This window comes from Podarcis raffonei, chromosome 4 (assembly GCF_027172205.1).
Source record: "Podarcis raffonei isolate rPodRaf1 chromosome 4, rPodRaf1.pri, whole genome shotgun sequence".
NCBI classification, from domain to species: domain Eukaryota; kingdom Metazoa; phylum Chordata; class Lepidosauria; order Squamata; family Lacertidae; genus Podarcis; species Podarcis raffonei.
The window spans coordinates 976056-998078 of record NC_070605.1 but is presented as its reverse complement, the minus strand read 5'-3'; the positions used below and the strand labels follow the sequence as shown (position 1 = coordinate 998078).

The following is a 22023-nucleotide window of genomic DNA, read 5'->3' as shown; positions in this document are numbered from 1 at the left end:
ACTTTTAATGTTTAATAGACTATTGTATTTTAATATTCTGTTGGAAGATGCCCAGAGTGGCTGTGGAAACCCAGCCAGATGGGCGGGGTATAAATAATAAATTATTATTATTATTATTATTATCTCCTGCCCCAGAGTGATGGATCTGTGCCAATTCCCAACTGGAGGCCAAAGGCAGACTCCATCAATTATGGCTCCCAAGACGGGACCATCTTGCCAGGGACTCCTCTGAGAACAGAGCTGAGCTTACTTAATCCTGTCGGGCACAACAGCATCCTTCAGACTCTGCTGGCCCTTGGATGTTTCTCAGCGCATCAAGGTAGGCAAAACTGTGACCTCTATTCCTAAAGGTGGATGCTGAAATGAAAAACCTGACAGGAGCTACCTATCTTTCCTAAGAACTCTGAAGCTGACATTTAAGATGGCCTGGGCAGTTCAGACCAGCCGAATCGTGGTATAAAAAGGCAGAACTGGAGGAAGATTTTTGACAGAAAAAACTGTAATTTACTCTTTCTTGTGGGGGTGTTAGGTTCCCAGGTGTTGTAGGGGGCGCTGTTGAGCTCTGTGAAAATATATGAGGTTTGTTACATAGAGGTATTTTTTGAATTTCCAGGCAGATAGGACGATCCCACAGGGAGCCTTACCAAGAGAGGCCACGATCCCACGATTCTCCTCCATGACGTCCTTATGCAGAGCTCTCTGGTCAGGATCCTGCAACGCCTACTCCTCGTCCGTGAAACAGACAGATATGACTTCAAAGCACACTGGACCCTAAAAGAAAAAGGGAAATGTCCTCCTCTGAGACAGCAGAAATATGATCTGCTACACAATTTTCTCTTGCTTCCTTCCTGTTAATTGCTGTGTTGTTTCAATAGGATTGCTTTGCTGCACATTTGTATTATGGATGCCTATTTTGACGTTTTAATTGAATTATTTTATTCAGCTTTTAATTATGGGTATTCATCTTTGTGCAAATAGGTGGTTCTCTTCCTTGTGGATTTCAAGTCATTCTGCCTACGCAGGGATTCCAGTTTCCCAGATGGAAGGATCCCCTTTCTCCTCTCCTCATGTCCTGTTCTGAAGAGGATCCTTCCCAGTGCCCTACAGCCAAATTCCATGGGTTCAAGGGGGCATGCTGTTGGGGCTAGCTAAGTGAATCCTGGACACTATTTGTTATCGTCTGTCCACTGCTTAGAAGCCTATTTTAGCACTCAGTGATGAATATAGAAATACAAGAAGCCTAGTTTGGATGGCCATCTGTCTTGGAGGATCTAGCTGAGATTCCTGCAATGCAGGGGGTGGGACTTGATGACCCTTGGGGTCCCTTTCAACTCTAGGATTCCATGAAAACTGCAACTACAGATGAATCCTACAGGCGACATGCAGAAGGCTGGTGTCACAGAGTTATATGGGCAGGAAATCTCATAGTTCACAGCTGGAGTTAACTCCTTATCAGCAAGAACACGATATTCACAGACTTGGCTGAGTTTCAGGCCGAATGAGAAGAGAAGCTCATTCCCTGAGGGTCTGTCAGTTTGCATTTCTTAGTGCAGAAAGGATGGATCTGATATTGATCTTTCCTATTCTAATTACAGTGGTACCTCAGGTTACATACGCTTCAGGTTACAGACTCCACTAACCCAGAAATAGTCCCTTGGGTTAAGAACTTTGCTTCAGGATGAGAACAGAAATCGTACAACGGCAGCAGGAGGCCCCATTAGCAAAACAATTTATTATTTATACCCTGCCCACCTGGGTGGGCTTCCCCAGCCACTCTTTGCGGCTTCCAACAAAATATTAAAATACAGTAATCCATCAAACATTAAATGCTTCCGTAAAGTAAATGCATGAAGTCAGAACTGACTGACAAGGGAGTCATTTGTATCTTGTGGAAAATGGATGCTTGGCTCTAGTGGGGGTCCTCACCTGGGGGTCCTCAGGAGTTGCTCCCCCCACCCCCACTCCCCTGCTTCTGTCTCCTTTTCTTGCACTTGGACTCTCTGCCACTCTCAAGACAGACTCCTGGGGTGGGGTCCCTTTTTCTTTGATCTGAGGGCCAGGAATGTATATGGACATTATTATTCTTTTAGATAGCTTAACACACACACAGCCATTGATGCCCAGGTCCCTGGAGGCTCAGGGAGTAGCAGCGCCCATTTCCGGCTGAGAGGATGTGGTCCTGGGATGCCCTGCTCTGGGTGCAAGGGGATGGCTGCCGTGGCCTCCGTGGGGAGCTGCCCTGGGAGACACTGGGAAACTGGTCCCCAATGCAGCAGCCAGCCTTTCCTTCCTTTCTCCCCGTTGTTTTTTTTTGGGGGGGGGCTAGTCCACCTCCTCGTCCAGCTTTGGAAAACCATTTGCAGATGTTCCCTCTGTTGTGCAGTGATGCTGAGCGACGTCACACAGAGTCAAAGTCCCAGGGACTCCTTTGTTTGAAGAAGGAGATTTCAGGGGAGTCATTGTTTTTCTGAAGGGGGGGCGGAAGTCCAAATGAGTTTGGGACCCTCTGCTCTGCAGGAAGGAGAGCGTGGCAGCCCTGGCCCCTCCCTGGCAGGACCCTCTCCTCCCTGACTTGGGTCCCCCCCCCCCGCAGGACCAGATCAGGCCCCCAGGCCTCCTCCCCTGCTGCAGCCCTGCCCCCCCCGTCTCCCCACTGCACCCTCGGGGGGGGGGGGAGAGAGGAGACTCACCAGATCCCAGGAGGGGGCAGCGAGGCAGCCCTTGCAGGAGAGACACCCAAGCAGGAAAGGACTGGGGAGGGAGGGGCCTTGGCTCTGGAGGACCTGCCCCCCCTCGCTTCCTGTCCTCTCTAGGAAAGCAGCTCGGTCCCCTTTAACCCTTGCAAAGCCGAGTCCCCCAGCTCAGCCCTCTCTCGCCTTTCTGAACCTCAGCTCTTTATTATTTTAAATGGCTCTAAGGGGGCAGCTTCCCCCTGGCTCCGCCTATGGCAAGGGATGCTTTGGGGGGGGGGCCTTTGGCTCTTGGCTGGGCTCTGAGCATCTCCCTCGGTCCCTTTGGGGGGGGCCTTTGGCTCTTGGCTGGGCTCTGAGCATCTCCCTCGGTCCCTTTTTTGGGGGGACTTTGGCTCTTGGCTGGGCTCTGAGCATCTCCCTCGGTCCCTTTTGGGGGGGCCTTTGGCTCTTGGCTGGGCTCTGAGCATCTCCCTCAGTCCCTTTGGGGGGGGCCTTTGGCTCTTGGCTGGGCTCTGAGCATCTCCCTCGGTCCCTTTGGGGGGGGCCTTTGGCTCTGGGCTGGGCTCTGAGCATCTCCCTCGGTCCTTTTGGGGGGGGCCTTTGGCTCTGGGCTGGGCTCTGAGCATCTCCCTCAGTCCCTTTGGGGGGGGCCTTTGGCTCTTGGCTGGGCTCTGAGCATCTCCCTCGGTCCCTTTGGGGGGGGCCTTTGGCTCTGGGCTGGGCTCTGAGCATCTCCCTCGGTCCTTTTGGGGGGGGCCTTTGGCTCTTGGCTGGGCTCTGAGCATCTCCCTCAGTCCCTTTGGGGGGGGGCTTGGTTCTTGGCTGGGCTCTGAGCATCTCCCTCGGTCCTTTTGGGGGGGGCCTTTGGCTCTTGGCTGGGCTCTGAGCATCTCCCTCGGTCCCTTTGGGGGGGGCCTTTGGCTCTTGGCTGGGCTCTGAGCATCTCCCTCGGTCCCTTTGGGGGGGGCCTTGGCTCTTGGCTGGGCTCTGAGCATCTCCCTCGGTCCTTTTGGGGGGGGCCTTTGGCTCTTGGCTGGGCTCTGAGCATCTCCCTCGGTCCCTTTGGGGGGGGCCTTTGGCTCTTGGCTGGGCTCTGAGCATCTCCCTCGGTCCCTTGGGGGGGGCCTTTGGCTCTTGGCTGGGCTCTGAGCATCTCCCTCAGTCCCTTTGGGGGGGGGCTTGGCTCTTGGCTGGGCTCTGAGCATCTCCCTCGGTCCCTTTGGGGGGGGGCTTGGCTCTTGGCTGAGCTCTGAGCATCTCCCTCGGTCCCTTTGGGGGGGGCCTTTGGCTCTTGGCTGGGCTCTGAGCATCTCCCTCGGTCCCTTTGGGGGGGCCTTTGGCTCTTGGCTGGGCTCTGAGCATCTCCCTCGGTCCCTTTGGGGGGGGGCTTGGCTCTTGGCTGGGCTCTGAGCATCTCCCTCGGTCCCTTTTGGGGGGGCCTTTGGCTCTTGGCTGGGCTCTGAGCATCTCCCTCGGTCCCTTTGGGGGGGGCCTTTGGCTCCTGGCTGGATCTGAGCATTTCCCTCGGTCCCTTTGGGGGGGGGCTTGGCTCTGGGCTGGGCTCTGAGCATCTCCCTCGGTCCCTTTGGGGGGGGGCTTGGCTCTTGGCTGGGCTCTGAGCATCTCCCTCGGTCCCTTTGGGGGGGGCCTTTGGCTCCTGGCTGGATCTGAGCATCTCCCTCGGTCCCTTTGGGGGGGGGCTTGGCTCTTGGCTGGGCTCTGAGCATCTCCCTCGGTCCCTTTGGGGGGGGGCCTTTGGCTCCTGGCTGGGCTCTGAGCATCTCCCTCGGTCCCTTTTTGGGGGCCTTTGGCTCCTGGCTGGGCTCTGAGCATCTCCCTCGGTCCCTTTGGGGGGGCCTGTGGCTCTTGGCTGGGCTCTGAGCATCTCCCTCGGTCCCTTTGGGGGGGGGCCTTTGGCTCTTGGCTTCGCTGTGAGCATTTCCCTCGGTCCCTTTGGGGGGGGGGGCCTTTGGCTCTTGGCAGAGCTCTGAGCATCTCCCTCGGTCCCTTTGGGGGGGGGCTTTGGCTCCTGGCTGGATCTGAGCATCTCCCTCGGTCGCTTTGGGGGGGGCCTTTGGCTCTTGGCTGGATCTGAGCATCTCCCTTGGTCCCTTTGGGGGGGGGCCTTTGGCTCTTGGCTGGGCTCTGAGCATCTCCCTCGGTCCCTTTGGGGGGGCCTTTGGCTCTTGGCTGGGCTCTGAGCATCTCCCTCGGTCCCTTTGGGGGGGGGGCCTTTGGCTCTTGGCTGGGCTCTGAGCATTTCCCTCGGTCCCTTTGGGGGGGGCCTGTGGCTCTTGGCTGGGCTCTGAGCATCTCCCTCGGTCCCTTTGGGGGGGGGCTTGGCTCTTGGCTGGGCTCTGAGCATCTCCCTTGGTCCCTTTCGGGGGGGCCTTTGGCTCTTGGCTGGGCTCTGAGCATCTCCCTCGGTCCCTTTTGGGGGGGCCTTTGGCTCTTGGCTGGGCTCTGAGCATCTCCCTCGGTCCCTTTTGGGGGGGCCTTGGCTCTTGGCTGGGCTCTGAGCATCTCCCTCAGTCCCTTTTTGGGGGGCCTTTGGCTCTTGGCTGAGCTCTGAGCATCTCCCTCGGTCCCTTTTTGGGGGGCCTTTGGCTCTTGACTGGGCTCTGAGCATCTCCCTCAGTCCCTTTTTGGGGGGCCTTTGGCTCTTGGCAGGGCTCTGAGCATCTCCCTCAGTCCCTTTTTGGGAGGCCTTTGGCTCTTGACTGGGCTCTGAGCATCTCCCTCAGTCCCTTTTTGGGGGGCCTTTGGCTCTTGGCTGGGCTCTGAGCATCTCCCACAGTCCCTTTTTGGGGGGCCTTTGGCTCTTGGCTGAGCTCTGAGCATCTCCCTCAGTCCCTTTTTGGGGGGCCTTTGGCTCTTGACTGGGCTCTAAGCATCTCCCTCAGTCCCTTTGGGGGGGGGCCTTGGCTCTTGGCTGGGCTCTGAGCATCTCCCACAGTCCCTTTTTGGGGGGCCTTTGGCTCTTGGCTGAGCTCTGAGCATCTCCCTCAGTCCCTTTTTGGGGGGCCTTTGGCTCTTGGCTGGGCTCTGAGCATCTCCCTCGGTCCCTTTTGGGGGGGCCTTTGGCTCTTGGCAGGGCTCTGAGCATCTCCCTCGGTCCCTTTTGGGGGGGCCTTTGGCTCTTGGCAGGGCTCTGAGCATCTCCCTCGGTCCCTTTTGGGGGGGCCTTTGGCTCCTGGCTGGGCTCTGAGCATCTCCCTTGGTCCCTTTGGGGGGGCCTTTGGCTCCTGGCTGAGCTCTGAGCATCTCCCTCGGTCCCTTTGGGGGGGGCCTTTGGCTCCTGACTGAGCTCTGAGCATCTCCCTTGGTCCCTTTGGGGGGGGGCCTTTGGCTCCTGGCTGGGCTCTGAGCATCTCCCTTGGTCCCTTTGGGGGGGCCTTTGGCTCCTGGCTGGGCTCTGAGCATCTCCCTTGGTCCCTTTGGGGGGGGGGCTTTTGCTCTTGGCTGGGCTCTGAGCATCTCCCTTGGTCCCTTTGGGGGGGCCTTTGGCTCCTGGCTGAGCTCTGAGCATCTCCCTCGGTCCCTTTTTGGGGGGTCTTTGGCTCTTGGCTGGGCTCTGAGCATCTCCCTCGGTCCCTTTGGGGGGGGGCCTTTGGCTCTTGGCTGGGCTCTGAGCATCTCCCTTGGTCCCTTTGGGGGGGGGCTGTGGCTCTTGGCTGGGCTCTGAGCATCTCCCTCGGTCCCTTTTTGGGGGGCCTTTGGCTCTTGGCTGGGCTCTGAGCATCTCCCTCGGTCCCTTTTTGGGGGGCCTTTGGCTCTTGGCTGGGCTCTGAGCATCTCCCTCGGTCCCTTGGGGGGGGGCCTTTGGCTCTTGACTGGGCTCTGAGCATCTCCCTCGGTCCCTTTGGGGGGGGGCCTTTGGCTCTTGGCTGGGCTCTGAGCATCTCCCTCAGTCCCTTTTTGGGGGGCCTTTGGCTCTTGGCTGGGCTCTGAGCATCTCCCTCAGTCCCTTTTTGGGGGGCCTTTGGCTCTTGGCTGAGCTCTGAGCATCTCCCTCGGTCCCTTTTTTTGGGGGGGGCTTTGGCTCTTGGCTGGGCTCTGAGCATCTCCCTCGGTCCCTTTGGGGGGGGGCCTTGGCTCTTGACTGGGCTCTGAGCATCTCCCTCAGTCCCTTTTTGGGGGGCCTTTGGCTCTTGGCAGGGCTCTGAGCATCTCCCTCAGTCCCTTTTTGGGGGGCCTTTGGCTCTTGACTGGGCTCTGAGCATCTCCCTCAGTCCCTTTTTGGGGGGCCTTTGGCTCTTGACTGGGCTCTGAGCATCTCCCTCAGTCCCTTTTTGGGGGGCCTTTGGCTCTTGGCTGGGCTCTGAGCATCTCCCACAGTCCCTTTTTGGGGGGCCTTTGGCTCTTGGCTGAGCTCTGAGCATCTCCCTCAGTCCCTTTTTGGGGGGCCTTTGGCTCTTGACTGGGCTCTGAGCATCTCCCTCGGTCCCTTTTGGGGGGGCCTTTGGCTCTTGGCTGGGCTCTGAGCATCTCCCTCGGTCCCTTTGGGGGGGGCTTTGGCTCTTGGCTGGGCTCTGAGCATCTCCCTCGGTCCCTTTTGGGGGGGCCTTTGGCTCTTGGCAGGGCTCTGAGCATCTCCCTCGGTCCCTTTTGGGGGGGCCTTTGGCTCTTGGCAGGGCTCTGAGCATCTCCCTCGGTCCCTTTTGGGGGGGCCTTTGGCTCCTGGCTGGGCTCTGAGCATCTCCCTTGGTCCCTTTGGGGGGGCCTTTGGCTCCTGGCTGAGCTCTGAGCATCTCCCTCGGTCCCTTTGGGGGGGGCCTTTGGCTCCTGGCTGAGCTCTGAGCATCTCCCTTGGTCCCTTTGGGGGGGCCTTTGGCTCCTGGCTGGGCTCTGAGCATCTCCCTTGGTCCCTTTGGGGGGGCCTTTGGCTCCTGGCTGGGCTCTGAGCATCTCCCTCGGTCCCTTTGGGGGGGGCCTTTGGCTCTTGGCTGGGCTCTGAGCATCTCCCTTGGTCCCTTTGGGGGGGCCTTTGGCTCCTGGCTGAGCTCTGAGCATCTCCCTCGGTCCCTTTTTGGGGGGCCTTTGGCTCTTGGCTGGGCTCTGAGCATCTCCCTTGGTCCCTTTGGGGGGGGCCTTTGGCTCTTGGCTGGGCTCTGAGCATCTCCCTCAGTCCCTTTGGGGGGGGCCTTGGCTCTTGGCTGAGCTCTGAGCATCTCCCTCGGTCCTTTTTGGGGGGGCCTTTGGCTCTTGGCTGGGCTCTGAGCATCTCCCTCGGTCCCTTTGGGGGGGGCCTTTGGCTCTTGGCTGGGCTCTGAGCATCTCCCTCGGTCCCTTTGGGGGGGGGCTTTGGCTCTTGGCTGGGCTCTGAGCATCTCCCTCGGTCCCTTTGGGGGGGGGCTTTGGCTCTTGGCTGGGCTCTGAGCATCTCCCTCGGTCCCTTTGGGGGGGGCCTTTGGATCTTGGCTGGGCTCTGAGCATCTCCCTCAGTCCCTTTGGGGGGGGCTTTGGCTCTTGGCTGGGCTCTGAGCATCTCCCTCGGTCCCTTTGGGGGGGGCCTTTGGCTCTTGGCTGGGCTCTGAGCATCTCCCTCGGTCCCTTTGGGGGGGGCCTTTGGCTCTTGACTGGGCTCTGAGCATCTCCCTCGGTCCCTTTGGGGGGGGGCCTTTGGCTCTTGGCTGGGCTCTGAGCATCTCCCTCGGTCCCTTTGGGGGGGGGGCCTTTGGCTCTTGGCTGGGCTCTGAGCATCTCCCTCGGTCCCCTTGGGGGGGGCCTTTGGCTCTTGGCTGAGCTCTGAGCATCTCCCTCGGTCCCTTTTGGGGGGGGCTTTGGCTCTTGGCTGGCCTCTGAGCATCTCCCTCAGTCCCTTTTTGGGGGGGCCTTTGGCTCTTGGCTGAGCTCTGAGCATCTCCCTCGGTCTCTTTTTGGGGGGGCCTTTGGCTCTTGGCTGGGCTCTGAGCATCTCCCTCGGTCCCTTTGGGGGGGGCCTTTGGCTCTTGGCTGGATTCTGAGCATCTCCCTCGGTCCCTTTGGGGGGGCCTTTGGCTCTTGGCTGGGCTCTGAGCATCTCCCTCGGTCCCTTTGGGGGGGGCTTGGCTCTTGGCTGGGCTCTGAGCATCTCCCTCGGTCCCTTTGGGGGGGGCCTTGGCTCTTGGCTGGATTCTGAGCATCTCCCTCGGTCCCTTTGGGGGGGGGCTTGGCTCTTGACTGGGCTCTGAGCATCTCCCTCGGTCCCTTTGGGGGGGGCCTTGGCTCTTGGCTGGGCTCTGAGCATCTCCCTCGGTCCCTTTTTTGGGGGGGCCTTTGGCTCTTGGCTGGATTCTGAGCATCTCCCTCGGTCCCTTTGGGGGGGAGGGCCTTTGGCTCCTGGCTGGGCTCTGAGCATCTCCCTCGGTCCCTTTGGGGGGGGCCTTTGGCTCTTGGCTGGGCTCTGAGCATCTCCCTCGGTCCCTTTGGGGGGGGCCTTTGGCTCTTGGCTGGGCTCTGAGCATCTCCCTCGGTCCCTTTGGGGGGGCCTTTGGCTCTTGGCTGGGCTCTGAGCATCTCCCTCGGTCCCTTGGGGGGGGGCCTTTGGATCTTGGCTGGGCTCTGAGCATCTCCCTCGGTCCCTTTGGGGGGGCCTTTGGATCTTGGCTGGGCTCTGAGCATCTCCCTCAGTCCCTTTGGGGGGGGCTTTGGCTCTTGGCTGGGCTCTGAGCATCTCCCTCAGTCCCTTTGGGGGGGGCCTTTGGCTCTTGGCTGGGCTCTGAGCATCTCCCTCAGTCCCTTTTTGGGGGGCCTTTGGCTCTTGGCTGGGCTCTGAGCATCTCCCTCAGTCCCTTTGGGGGGGCCTTTGGCTCTTGGCTGGGCTCTGAGCATCTCTCTCGGTCCCTTTTTTGGGGGGCCTTTGGCTCTTGGCTGGGCTCTGAGCATCTCCCTCGGTCCCTTTGGGGGGGCCTTTGGCTCTTGGCTGGGCTCTGAGCATCTCCCTCGGTCCTTTTGGGGGGGGCCTTTGGATCTTGGCTGGGCTCTGAGCATCTCCCTCGGTCCCTTTGGGGGGGGGGCTTTGGCTCTTGGCTGGGCTCTGAGCATCTCCCTCGGTCCCTTTGGGGGGGGCATTTGCCTCTTGGCTGGGCTCTGAGCATCTCCCTCGGTCCCTTTGGGGGGGGGCCTTTGCCTCTTGGCTGGGCTCTGAGCATCTCCCTCAGTCCCTTTTGGGGGGGCCTTTGGCTCTTGGCTGGGCTCTGAGCATCTCCCTCGGTCACTTTGGGGGGGCCTTTGGCTCTTGGCTGGGCTCTGAGCATCTCCCTCGGTCCTTTTGGGGGGGGCCTTTGGATCTTGGCTGGGCTCTGAGCATCTCCCTCGGTCCCTTTGGGGGGGGCCTTTGGCTCTTGGCTGGGCTGTGAGCATCTCCCTCAGTCCCTTTTTGGGGGGCCTTTGGCTCTTGGCTGGGCTCTGAGCATCTCCCTCGGTCCCTTTGGGGGGGCCTTTGGCTCTTGGCTGGGCTCTGAGCATCTCCCTGAGTCCCTTTTGGGGGGGCCTTTGGCTCTTGGCTGGGCTGTGAGCATCTCCCCCGGTCCCTTTTTTGGGAGGGCCTTTCGCTCTTGGCTGGGCTCTGAGCATCTCCCTTGGTCCCTTTGGGGGGGGCCTTTGGCTCTTGGCTGGGCTCTGAGCATCTCCCTCGGTCCCTTTTTGGGGGGCCTTTGGCTCTTGGCTGGGCTGTGAGCATCTCCCTCAGTCCCTTTTTGGGGGGCCTTTGGCTCTTGGCTGGGCTCTGAGCATCTCCCTCGGTCCCTTTGGGGGGGCCTTTGGCTCTTGGCTGGGCTCTGAGCATCTCCCTCAGTCCCTTTTTGGGGGGCCTTTGGCTCTTGGCTGGGCTCTGAGCATCTCCCTCGGTCCCTTTGGGGGGGCCTTTGGCTCTTGGCTGGATTCTGAGCATCTCCCTCGGTCCCTTGGCCAGGAAGCGGAGGGTAAAATGGATTGTTTCAAGAAGTGGCAGAGAGACATTTCTAGATTTGTCTGGCAGGGCAAGAAGCCTAGAATAAAATTTAAAATACTAACGGACGCAAAAGAAAGAGGTGGATTTGCCCTGCCAGACCTTAAACTTTATTATGAATCAGCAGCTTTTTGCTGGCTGAAAGAATTGCTGCTTCTTGAAAACACAGACATTTTGGATCTAGAAGGTTTTAATAATGTATTTGGATGGCATGCATATTTGTGGTATGATAAAGTCAAAGCACATAAAGTGTCAGGGAACTGCCATCGGAGCTAGAGGCGGAGGGAAGGCTTCAGAGTGATGCTGGAGAGGGTCCCAGCAAGGAGAGAGGCAGCCCATCTGCTGGGGAAGGAAATCAGCGTAACACCAGTGGAGAAGGGGGGCAGATGGGGGAATCGGAGAGGAGGCTCCAGGACTCCTCGCCGGAGACCAGCGGAGAGTAGGGGTACTCCGCTGCCCACACCCTCCCTGCGCAGAAGACTTCCGTGCAGGGAGAGTAGGAGGACACGGCGTCAAACAGCTTTTATCCTGGAAAAGGTTCAAGAAACGCCCACTGACGGATTCTGCCAGCGACTGAGACAGTTACGATGCTGGAGGCTGTTCAGTGAGAAAGGGTTAACCAGGTAACCTAGCCAGGAGTGGCGGCAACTTACGCACGAGCAACCCCTAAACCCATTACATAAAGCATTTAAAAACCATATTGTCAGGAAAGCATTGTTTAATGTCTGGATAAAATATAAGGACCTACTCGAAAATAAAACCCCAAGGTGGTTGTCACCGATGGAAGCGAAGGCTCAGAAAAAGCTCAATATGGAGGCCAAATGGCCGAAATATTGGGAAATTTTGGAACAAGAGGGAGACAAATTGAAATTGCAGAGTTTTGAGAAATTAAGAGATAAAGTGCGAGACTGGCTTCATTATTATCAAATAAGGGAGGCTTACAATATGGATAAAAAAATTGGCTTCCAGGTGGAAAAATCAAAATTTTGTTTTTATTTCAGACATTGCAAATTGTGGACAAGATGGATTGTTTTAAGAAGTGGCAGAGAGATATTTCTAGATTTGTCTGGCAGGGCAAGAAGACCAGAATAAAATTTAAGATACTGACAGGTGCAAAGGAAAGGGGTGGATTTGCCCTTCCAGACCTTAAACTTTACTATGAATCAGCAGCCTTTTGCTGCCTGAAAGAATGGCTACTTCTTGAAAACACAGACATTTTGGATTTAGAAGGTTTTAACAATGTATTTGGATGGCATGCATATTTATGGTATGGTATGATAAAGTCAAAGCTCATAAAGCATTTAAAAATCATATTGTCAGGAAGGCTTTGTTTAATGTTTGGATAAGATATTAAGACTTGTTGGAAAATAAAACCCCAAGGTGGCTATCACCAATGGCGGCAAAAGCTCAGAAAAAGCTAAATATGGAGGCCAAATGGCCAACATATTGTGAAATTTTGGAGCAAGAAGGAGAAAAACCGAAATTGCAGAGTTTTGAAAAATTAAAAAACAAAGTGAGAGACTGGCTTCATTATTATCAGATAATGGAGGTATACAATTTGCCAGTCTTGACAGACTCTGGGGTTGTGCGCCCATCTCACTTAAGAGCCCAGGGGCCAGCGCTGTCCGCAGACACTTCCGGGTTACGTGGCCAGTGTGACATCGCTGCTCTGGCGAGCCAGAGCCGCACACGGAAACGCCGTTTACCTTCCCGCTGGTAAGCGGTCCCTGTTTATCTACTTGCACCCGGGGGTGCTTTCGAACTGCTAGGTTGGCAGGCGCTGGGACCGAGCAGCGGGAGCGCACCCCGCCGCGGGGATTCGAACCGCCGACCTTTCTATCGGCAAGCCCTAGGTGCTGAGGCTTTTACCCACAGCGCCACCCGCGTCCCGCCAAAGAAGGATAGAACTTTCTTTATGTATTCCACAACAGCAGCAACAATACTTATTGCAAAGTATTGGAAGACACAAGATCTACCCACCCTGGAAGAATGGCAGATGAAGGTGATGGACTATATGGAACTGGCGGAAATGACTGGCAGAATCCGAGACCAGGGAGAAGAGTCGGTGGAAGAAGATTGGAAGAAATTTAAAGACTATTTACAGAAACACTGCAAAATTAATGAATGTTAGAATGATGTTGGATTGAAGTTAAGTGGTTTTTAGTAGCAATGTTATAAAGGAATATGTAAAATTAGTTTGTTAACAGGTGATAATCTAAAGCTATAATATACTAAGATAAAAGATTAAGATAAAATGAAAGAGGGAAAGGATTTGCTGAATTAACTGGAATACAAAAAAGGGAGGTGTGAGGAGGTCAGGGAAACATGCAAATGAAAGATAAGATTTGAAAAAACTGATCTGTTTTTAACTGTTTTTACTTTGTATTTTCTTTTCTTTTTTTTTGTAAAACGTTGAAACTTTAATAAACATCTTCTAAAAAAAAAAAAAGGAAGCGGAGGAGCAGCACAGCCCAGGCTGGAGCGCAGCGGGCGAGAGGCCGGTCTGGCTGGGGAGAGAGAGCCCTGCTGCAGCTGGGTGAAGAAGCTGGGGGGGGGGGGAGAGTCCATGGCTTGGGGACACCTCCCTTTTGAGAGGGGGGGATGGCCAGAAGTTGTCGAGCTTTTTGGACGGAAATAACTCAAAATAATGAGCTCCGATGCTAAACTGATGCTTCCCTTCTCGAACCCCTTCTTCTCAAAATCACTTGTTACTTTAGGTATCCAGAATACAGTGGTACCTCAGGTTACAGACGCTTCAGGTTACAGACTCCGCTGACCAGAAATAGTACCTCAGATTAAGAACTTTGCTTCTGGATGAGAATAGAAATTGCGCGGCAGCAGAGGGAGGCCCCATTAGCTAAAGTGGTGCTTCAGGTTAAGAACAGACCTCCGGAACGAATTAAGTACTTAACCCGAGGTACCACTGTGAATACTACAGTATAAGGTTTAAGTCTCTTTCTGCGGCTTCTCTCTCATCCCCTCCCTTAGTTATGAGAGGTCTTTCCGTGAGGTACTTTTGACACAGCCCAGCTTCCTTCACAGCGAGGGGCCACTTTTCCTCGGTTCCCCTGAGGTATTTTCCTTTGTATGCCAGACCCAGGGGATCCTCTCAGCCCTTGCCACGGACTTGGGGAATCTCCTTTTCCTAGCAGATCTCTCTCCTCCTGACTGGAAGGAGACTCCAGAAGAAGAGGAGAGTCTTCCCACAGCTTCTCCCTCCAGCTTCACTCCCATCTGAATACTCCCTTCAGACCCTCAACATGGTCTCCCCATCTCAGCTGTGAGGCTCCTTCCTCTGGCTCCATAGATATTCTCCTCAGAGCGGAGGATCCACTCAGATCAGAGCCACTTCTCCCTCCCTCCACCCTCTTTTCTCATCCCCATCTTCTCTCAGAATTCCCTCTCTCCCATCTCAAATCCCCTCAGAAACGGCTCTCTTTATTTTCCCTCCAAAAGTGCTGGCGCCACCCCCCTCTGGGTAGCCAATCAGAAAGAGGCTCTGGCCCTCTGGTGGAATGGTGAGGCACTGCACCCCCAGACGCTGCTCTGGCTCTGCTGTCCGTCACAGCAGCCAGCTGCCCCAGCAGGCCTTGCAATCGCCCCACCCCTTGAGCCGTCCTCCATTGTCTCCCAAGACAGGCGGATGAGGAGAGAGCCATTCAGGGGCCACAGGAAAGGGGCATTGGGGGCCGACAGAGGCAAACTGGAGTGTGGAACCATCGCCGAAAGGATGCCTACCTCTCTCTTATTCTAAAAGATCATGCCACATATTTCCACGAGTGCTGGGTAGATTCCGGCAACAGTCTTCACAATTTATGTATTCAATAAACATTGGCCACGTGTTATAAAAGGAATACGGATTGTGTTCCCCCACCTTTTGGATACTTAAATTGTGATGCCCAGAACTGAACACAGTATTCTGGGTGGGGTCTGAACAAGGCAGAATAAAGTGGTACTATTCCTGCCCTTGATCCGATTCTGCCTTCTGCCACGTTGGCCTGTGCTCCCCGTTTGGTGTCGTCCGCAAATGTGATGAGCATCCTCTCAGTTCCTTCATCCAACTCATTCATAAAGACGTTGAACAACAATGGGCCCAGGACTGAACCCTGCAGGACCCCTCTGGTCACTTTTCCCTGTAGGGAGCTGATTACATGTAGAGCTTTTTGCTTATAGTGCCTACTTATATTACTAATAGAGTGTATGCTTGTATTGCTGTGACAATGCTAACTTTGCAATTTGAGGGGAAAGTTTTTTTTTTTGCTCTCCCTGGACTGAGGAGGAGAAGCTTCGAGACGCTTCGAGAAGCACTTCTCTTGCCCTAATTACCCATATAAGGAAATAAGGTCATGGCCTAACTGCCAAACTGTGGAGGATGCACCTGCATGGCCCCCTCCTGTTGTCACACCACATCACGCCACCTCTGAGCACGAGGCACCCATGCCCCTCTGCACCAATCTGACAGAAGGCCACGAGGCACCCATGCACCCCTTGAACCAATCAGGAACAGACACACAAGCTGATCACGAGCCATATGCAACAATGTATGGGGAACCAGGGTGGGGGTAAAAGTATAAATGTTATTGCCTGAAGCTATGTGACGCAGCCAGTTTTCAGAAGTTATTCTGCTGGTTGCCTGCTGCAGTGTTATTCAATAAATCTCTTTTCTTCGAACCTTCGTTTCCCTGGAACCTTTGTTACTCTCCGCGACCTGGGGTTGGCGGGCCTGCTGGATCCCAAGGTGAAAAGGGGGTTCAGCCTTCAACTTGGGGGCTCGTCCGGGATAAGGCCCCCACCCCACAGGGGTCCGGAGGGCCAGGCCCGACCGCGGTGAACAGCCAGGACCGGCGTCTGCAACCTCCAGCGCGCACCCTGCCAGTTCGTGGGGGGAGATCGCTACACCGTGCCTGCGTGGAGACACCGGTCGGGGGAGAAAAGAGGACAGCCGGCGAGGGAGTGGTCCGCAGCGGAGCAGGTGAGCCCTAAGGGAAAATAGGGCAGGAGGTCCGATCAGCCTCCACTGGCCGTGGCAGTAAGGTGCCGCCAGTAGGGTAGAGGGAGAAGGGATTTTGTGTTGTGGAGCGTGGAGAGTGCAGGATACTCCAGTGAACGGATGAATGTGTGAGTGGCCGGGGCTTAGCGTCCCCTTGGTCAAGCGTGTGTAGGTCCGTGCGGTTCTTGGCAGCGCGAGCTCGTCCAAGCCACGGACTGTAGCGAATCCCGTGTGTTTGAAGAAAAACCCTGTATAGGAGCGGAGTATCCTGTTAGAAATGGGGACTGCAGGCAGCAAAGGTACCCCCTTACAGTGTTTCCTGGACAATTGGAAGGCAGCCACGAAGGATGATGATTGGGGCTTTAAGTTGAAGAAGGAGCGCCTCAGGACATTATGTGAGGTAGATTGGCCCACCCAGGGAACAGGATGGCCATCGCAAGGAACGTTTGACTTGCAACTGATAAACCCCCTGTGGCGGAACATAATTAAAATCCATCCAGACCAAATCCCTTACATTTCCACTTGGAAGAGAAATGTAGAGAACAACCCGCCCTGGCTAAGAAATTGCCGGACATCCATTGGGCGAGGTGCCCGACTATGTGCAGTAAAAGAAAAACCAAAGCCCCCTGTCCTCCAGGATCCTGAAGAAGAAGAAGGAGGGATATTGAGGCCTCCACCCCCGTATGCCCCACCGATGGCACCCCCAGCGCAACCAGCTCCGGCCCCGCAGGGACGTATACCACAAGCTGCGGGAGGGGCGCCAGGGGGGGAAAGCCCAGAGGAACACAAGGATTCGAAGGACGAGGACGAGGAAGAGAGTGATGAACAATTTAAAAGGAGGCTCGAGGAACGTATTAAGAAAGGGAATAGATGGTCGAAGCGGGATGATGAGAAGTTAATGAGAGATGTTGAACCATGGCGGAATGAAGCGGATGTGTCGCTACACTTGCTGGCAGCAGCAACGGCAGGGCAAATGAAGCAGCAGAGAGCCTTGTTAAATGCATGGGAAGTGGCAAAGGTGCATGAGGCAAAAGTAGCAAAGCTAGCCCCTCTACGCCGAGTTTATGACCCACCGGGACCCCCGGGGCCAAACGGGGAGCAAGCACAGCGGACATATACCGTCCAACATGTCCCTTTTACCAGTTCCGATGTGTGCAACTGGCGCAACCAAAATCCTACTTTCGAGGAGAATCCAGCAAAGATTATTAAGCTATTTGAGGGGATTTTTAAGACGTACAATCCCACTTATGATGACGTCCAGTACCTCCTGGACTCGCTCCTAACTACAGAAGAAACCAGGAGGGTCCATGCGGAGGCGAGGAAACATTTAAGGGAAAATGGGGTAGGGGATGACAACATGGATCAGACATATCCATCCACCACCCCAAATTGGAACTACCAGGAGGTGGGAGGTCAAAATGCCCTGAATACCTATCGCCAACATGTTTTGACTGGGATGAGGAGAGCCTCCCGAAAACCCACCAACTTGATGAAGGTCAGGGAGGTAATGCAGGGGAATGATGAGGCTCCAGGAGCATACCTGGAGCGCCTGAAGGAGGCTTACCGCCAATATACCCCAGTGGACCCAGATGATGTTGCTAACGCCCCTATTATAAAGGCAGCTTTTGTAGCACAGGCGGCCAGCGATATTCGCCGAAAAGTCCAAAAGCACGACGGGTTCATGGGGCACCCCCTAGAATGGATGTTAGAAATAGCACAGAACACCTATAACCAGAGAGAGGAGGAAGCTCAGAAGAAGAAGGAAAAATACCAAGCCAAGAAGTTGATGGCGCTCCAGGCAGGAACCCCAACAAAAGGAGGCACCCAGGGAGGAGGGCGAGCCCGACTAGGTCGAAACCAGTGCGCCATTTGCAAGCAGGATGGGCACTGGAAGCGGGAATGCCCCCAAGCAAACTCTAAAGGAAGGGGCCAAGGAAGAGGGAACTCAATGAACCCCGCAGCTGAGCCTTGGGTACCCGGGAGAGGAAGAGGTCGAGGGCAGGGACGCCCTTGGCAGTCGCCTACCCCAAGAGGACCCGCAGGAGCCTTGAGTCTCCAAGAGGACCAGTATTAGGACAGACCGGGCCCAACTGACTTAGGTTCCCATGAGCCCACGGTCAAAATGAAAACTGGGAACCGAACCTTTTCTTTCCTGATTGACACGGGAGCTGCCCACTCAGTATTACCCACAGCTATATCCAAACCAACCCAACAAGCAATCACCATTGTAGGGGCCACGGGCGAAGCACAAAAAGCACCATTCCTGCAACCGGTCACATGCAAACTGGGAGGACACACAGTCCAGCACAAGTTTCTTTACATCCCCGAGTGCCCCATTCCACTGTTGGGTCGAGACATGTTAGCCAAATTACAAGCTCAGATTGCCTTTTCCCCCAATGGGAAGATTGTCATGAACACTGGTCCTGTGGGAGAACTATCCCTAGAAGTCCCCTTGAGGGAACACTGGAGGTTAATGATGGTAAAAGAAGAGGAGGGCCAGATCCCAGAAGTAATTCTGCAAGGAACGAACCCCTGCGTGTGGGCTGAAGGCAATCCTCCAGGAATGGCAAGGAACGTCCCCCCTATTATTGTGAAACCCAAACCCTTCGCAAACCCCGTGGCAGTAAACCAATACCCCATCCCACGAGTAGCTGCAGAAGGAGTATGGGTCCATTTAGAGCGGTTACTCCGTCATGGCATTTTAAGGCAGTGCCAATCTCAGTGGAATACTCCACTTTTGCCAGTAAAGAAGGAAGATGGCGGGTACCGTCCTGTCCAAGACCTTCGATTAGTCAACCAGGCCGTGGAGACCCTCCACCCGAATGTGCCAAACCCATACACTCTGCTCAGCCTTATACCACCCACTGCACAGTATTTTACTGTACTGGACTTGAAAGATGCGTTCTTTTGCTGCCGCCTAGCGGAAGAAAGCCAGCCCTTGTTTGCCTTTCAATGGACAGATCCGGGAACTGGCACCAAAGTACAGTATACTTGGACCAGGCTTCCCCAAGGTTTCAAGAACTCACCCACCCTTTTTGGAGTAGCCTTGGCATCAGATTTAGCAAACTTCCCTACCGACCCCACCAGAGTTTTGTTGCAGTACGTAGATGACCTTTTATTGGCCTCTTCTGACGAGAACACGTGTCTAAAAGCCACAACGGAGCTGTTAAATCACTTGTCAGAGGCCGGATACCGTGTCTCAAAGAAAAAGGCCCAAATCTGCCAGCCTACCGTTAAGTATTTGGGGTTTGATATATCCCACCAGCAACGCAAATTAAGGGATGAAAGAAAGCAGGCCATACTCCAAATACCTGAACCTAAGAACCGCCGGGAACTCCGCGGATTTTTGGGATCTGCAGGGTTTTGCAGAATATGGATACCTAATTATAGTAGCATTGCTCGGCCCTTGCATGAATCCACAAGAGGAACGGAGAAAGACCCATTTGTATGGGGACCTGAGCAACAGCAGGCCTTCCAGGATCTTAAAACTGCATTACAGCAGGCCCCAGCACTCGGCATCCCCAACCCTGAGAAGCCTTTCACCTTGTATACAGATGAGGATCAGGGGATAGCCAAGGGAGTGTTGTGTCAAAGACTGGGAAGCTGGCAGCAGCCTGTCGCATATTTATCAGAGCGACTGACCCCAACTGAGCAGGGATTGCCCCCTTGCATGAGGGCAGTAGTAGCCGTGGCTACCCTGTTGGAAAAGGCAGACAAGTTCACATTTGGACAAGACACCACTTGTGTGACACCCCATGCGGTCCCAGCTCTGCTTGATATGAAAGGCACTTATTTTCTGTCTCAAGCAAAAATGAGGAAGTGTCAGGTGCTGCTATTGAATCCACGCTTAAAGTTCCAAGTTACTGCAGCTCTCAACCCAGCAACCTTACTACCGGTTGGAAAAGGTGAAGAGCCGGCCCACGATTGTGTGGAAGTCATGGATGAAGTGTACTCTAGCAGACCTGACTTGAAGGACAAGGCCAACCCTCACTGGTCCACCTGGTTTGTGGATGGAAGTAGTTTTGTGGAAAATGGCCAGCGAAAAGCAGGATACGCCGTAGTAGCCCTAGAAGACCAGGTCATTGAGGCGAAGCCCCTTCCTCCTGGTACCTCAGCGCAACTCGCAGAAATAACAGCACTCACTAGGGCCTTGTGCCTAGCAGAGGGAAAAAAGATCAACATATATACGGACTCCAAGTACGCCTTTCTGACTTTGCATGCCCATGGGGCGCTGTGGAAAGAGAGAGGACTACTTACCTCCAAGGGAAGTCTGGTAGCACATCCCCAAGCGCTTTTAGACCTTTTGGATGCTGTCTGGAAGCCAGAAGCGGTGGCAGTTGTACATTGTTATGGGCACAAGACTGGACCGGGCGAAGAAGCCAGAGGCAACCGATTGGCAGACAAGGTAGCGAAAGGGGCAGCCCGAGAATCACCTCCAGCACCGTTCATTGGAGCCCTGGTCCCTGAAGCACTTCTGGATACTGCAGCAAAGCCCCGTTATTCTGATGCGGAGAAAGCTTCAGCTAAAGAGGAAGGATTGCAAGCTTCCACAGAAGGCTGGTATCTCACCCCTGATGACCGGATATGGGTACCAACTTCCCTGTCTCGTCAGATTGTCCAGCGGTATCATGAGTCCACCCACACAGGGCCGGACGCCACCACTCAACACTTAGGGAAGTGCTTCTATATATCTAATCTCTATCAATTAGCTGCCCAGGTATCCAGAGGGTGCATTTTGTGCCAGAAGAATAACCCAAGGACAGGGCCTTTGGTCCCCCCAGGAATCCAACACACCGGGAGTGCCCCTATGGAAGATCTTGTGGTGGACTTTACAGAACTACCCCGATGCGGACTTTACCGCTACATGTTAGTGGCAGTGTGCACCTATACTGGATGGGTTGAGGCATGGCCCACCAAGTCCGAGCGGTCTAGCGAGGTAACCCGATGCCTCTTGAAAGAAATTATACCCCGTTATGGCCTACCCAGGTCCATCGGATCTGATAATGGGCCAGCATTTGTTCATTCAGTGTTGCAAGAACTGGCAAAAGTTCTACAAATCAACTGGAAACTACACACCGCCTATAGGCCTCAGAGCTCTGGGAAAGTAGAAAGGATGAACAGGACACTGAAGAACCAGTTGTCCAAACTCACTCAGGAGACTGGCTCTAATTGGGTGTCCATGTTGCCCCTGGCCTTGTTAAGGGTCAGGAGCCTACCTCAGAAGCGTACCCATTTGTCACCTTTTGAGGTGATGTTTGGAAGGCCAGTCCCTTACGTCAGGATGATAACGCCAAGCGCGAGCAGAGATGTCCAGTTAGAAAACTATGTACAATCACTCTCCCGAGTTCTCTCTTCTCTCAATAGGTGGACCCAGGCTCGCACGCCTTGTGTTTTAACCGAGCCCCTGCATCAGTTTGAGCCAGGCGACGAGGTGTGGATCAAGGACTGGGCCCAGGTACCCCTGCAACCGTGCTGGAAAGGCCCGCATACTGTGCTGATATCCACCCCCACCGCTGTTAAGGTCGCTGGCATCACCCCGTGGGTCCATCACACCCGTGTTAAGAAGGTTCTGCCTAGTTGGACAGTTACACCGAATCCTGACGATCCTCTGAAGCTGACCATCTCCAGAAAGGCACCAGACGACCGCCCTGCTGATACCACTCCGGACGCTGGTATCTCAACGCACGGCTGAAGAAGTGGATGGGAGGGGCGCCCGCGGGCAGCGTCCCCAACGCACCTGTATTGGAAACCAAACCCCCAGAGAACATCTTGCCCCATGCAAGAGCAAGGTGTTGTATAGCTGTAGTTTGGAGTGGGAATTCCCCTGTGGAGATTTTGTCTCCCTTTTCAAGTAAGGTACGGGTGGCAGTCTTCTCTTGCGGGTGTGTGGCTTGTTATTTTCCCTCCCCGCTTCTCCAACCTAGAGAGTCTCTTCCCCCAGATCATTTCAGCCACGTACACCCTCCTGGGATTTCTGGTCACTACTGTTATAGTTTGGGGCCCAATTCTTAAAATATTTTCCGCAATGTTTGACTTGTGGAGCCAGTGGGAATGGTGGATAGGGGGGCTCCTTCTCACCCTGGTCATTTGGATGTTTGTCTATTTCTGTTGGCATGAACGCCACCGGTTTTGTGGGAGGAAAAGGTCAGCACCTATTCCCTTAACCCTCCTGTTATTGACCCTGCTTGGGATGGGTCTAGGAGATGATACACCTATCCGGAAGACCGGACGGTCAGAGCCCTACCATCAAATTTGGAAAAACAATACATATATTGAGGATATGAACAGTTTTGCATCTACCCTCAATCTCTCTGAGTGCTGGGTATGTATGCACATTCCGCCACAGTCCAGCAGACCTGGCTTGCTATTACATGGGCTCCCGATAAATGCTTCCTATTATATTAACAATA

The 22023-nt window shown here is 54.9% G+C and overlaps 2 protein-coding genes across 7 annotated transcripts in view; both read right to left on the bottom strand.

Moving 5' to 3' along the window:
* The window catches only part of LOC128412017 (zinc finger protein 420-like), a 983187-nt gene extending 980416 nt beyond the window's left edge, over positions 1-2771 (bottom strand). For 4 of the 5 annotated variants that reach the window (XM_053384748.1, XM_053384746.1, XM_053384750.1 and 1 more), the window contains exon 1: positions 2691-2765. The gene's annotated coding sequence lies outside the window, so the exon portion shown is untranslated. Of the gene's footprint in view, positions 1-2690 lie in introns of all 5 variants that reach the window. The other variant, XM_053384761.1, reaches the window with a different exon arrangement.
* LOC128412051 (zinc finger protein 91-like) overlaps positions 1-22023 on the bottom strand; it is a 96555-nt gene that overhangs the window by 50136 nt on the left and 24396 nt on the right. Inside the window, exon 1 of one of the 2 annotated variants that reach the window (XR_008330021.1) lies at positions 2691-2788. The exons of the other annotated variant lie outside the window; for it this stretch is intronic. The gene's annotated coding sequence lies outside the window, so the exon portion shown is untranslated. Of the gene's footprint in view, positions 1-2690; positions 2789-22023 lie in introns of those variants that run through there. 2 annotated transcript variants of the gene reach the window in all.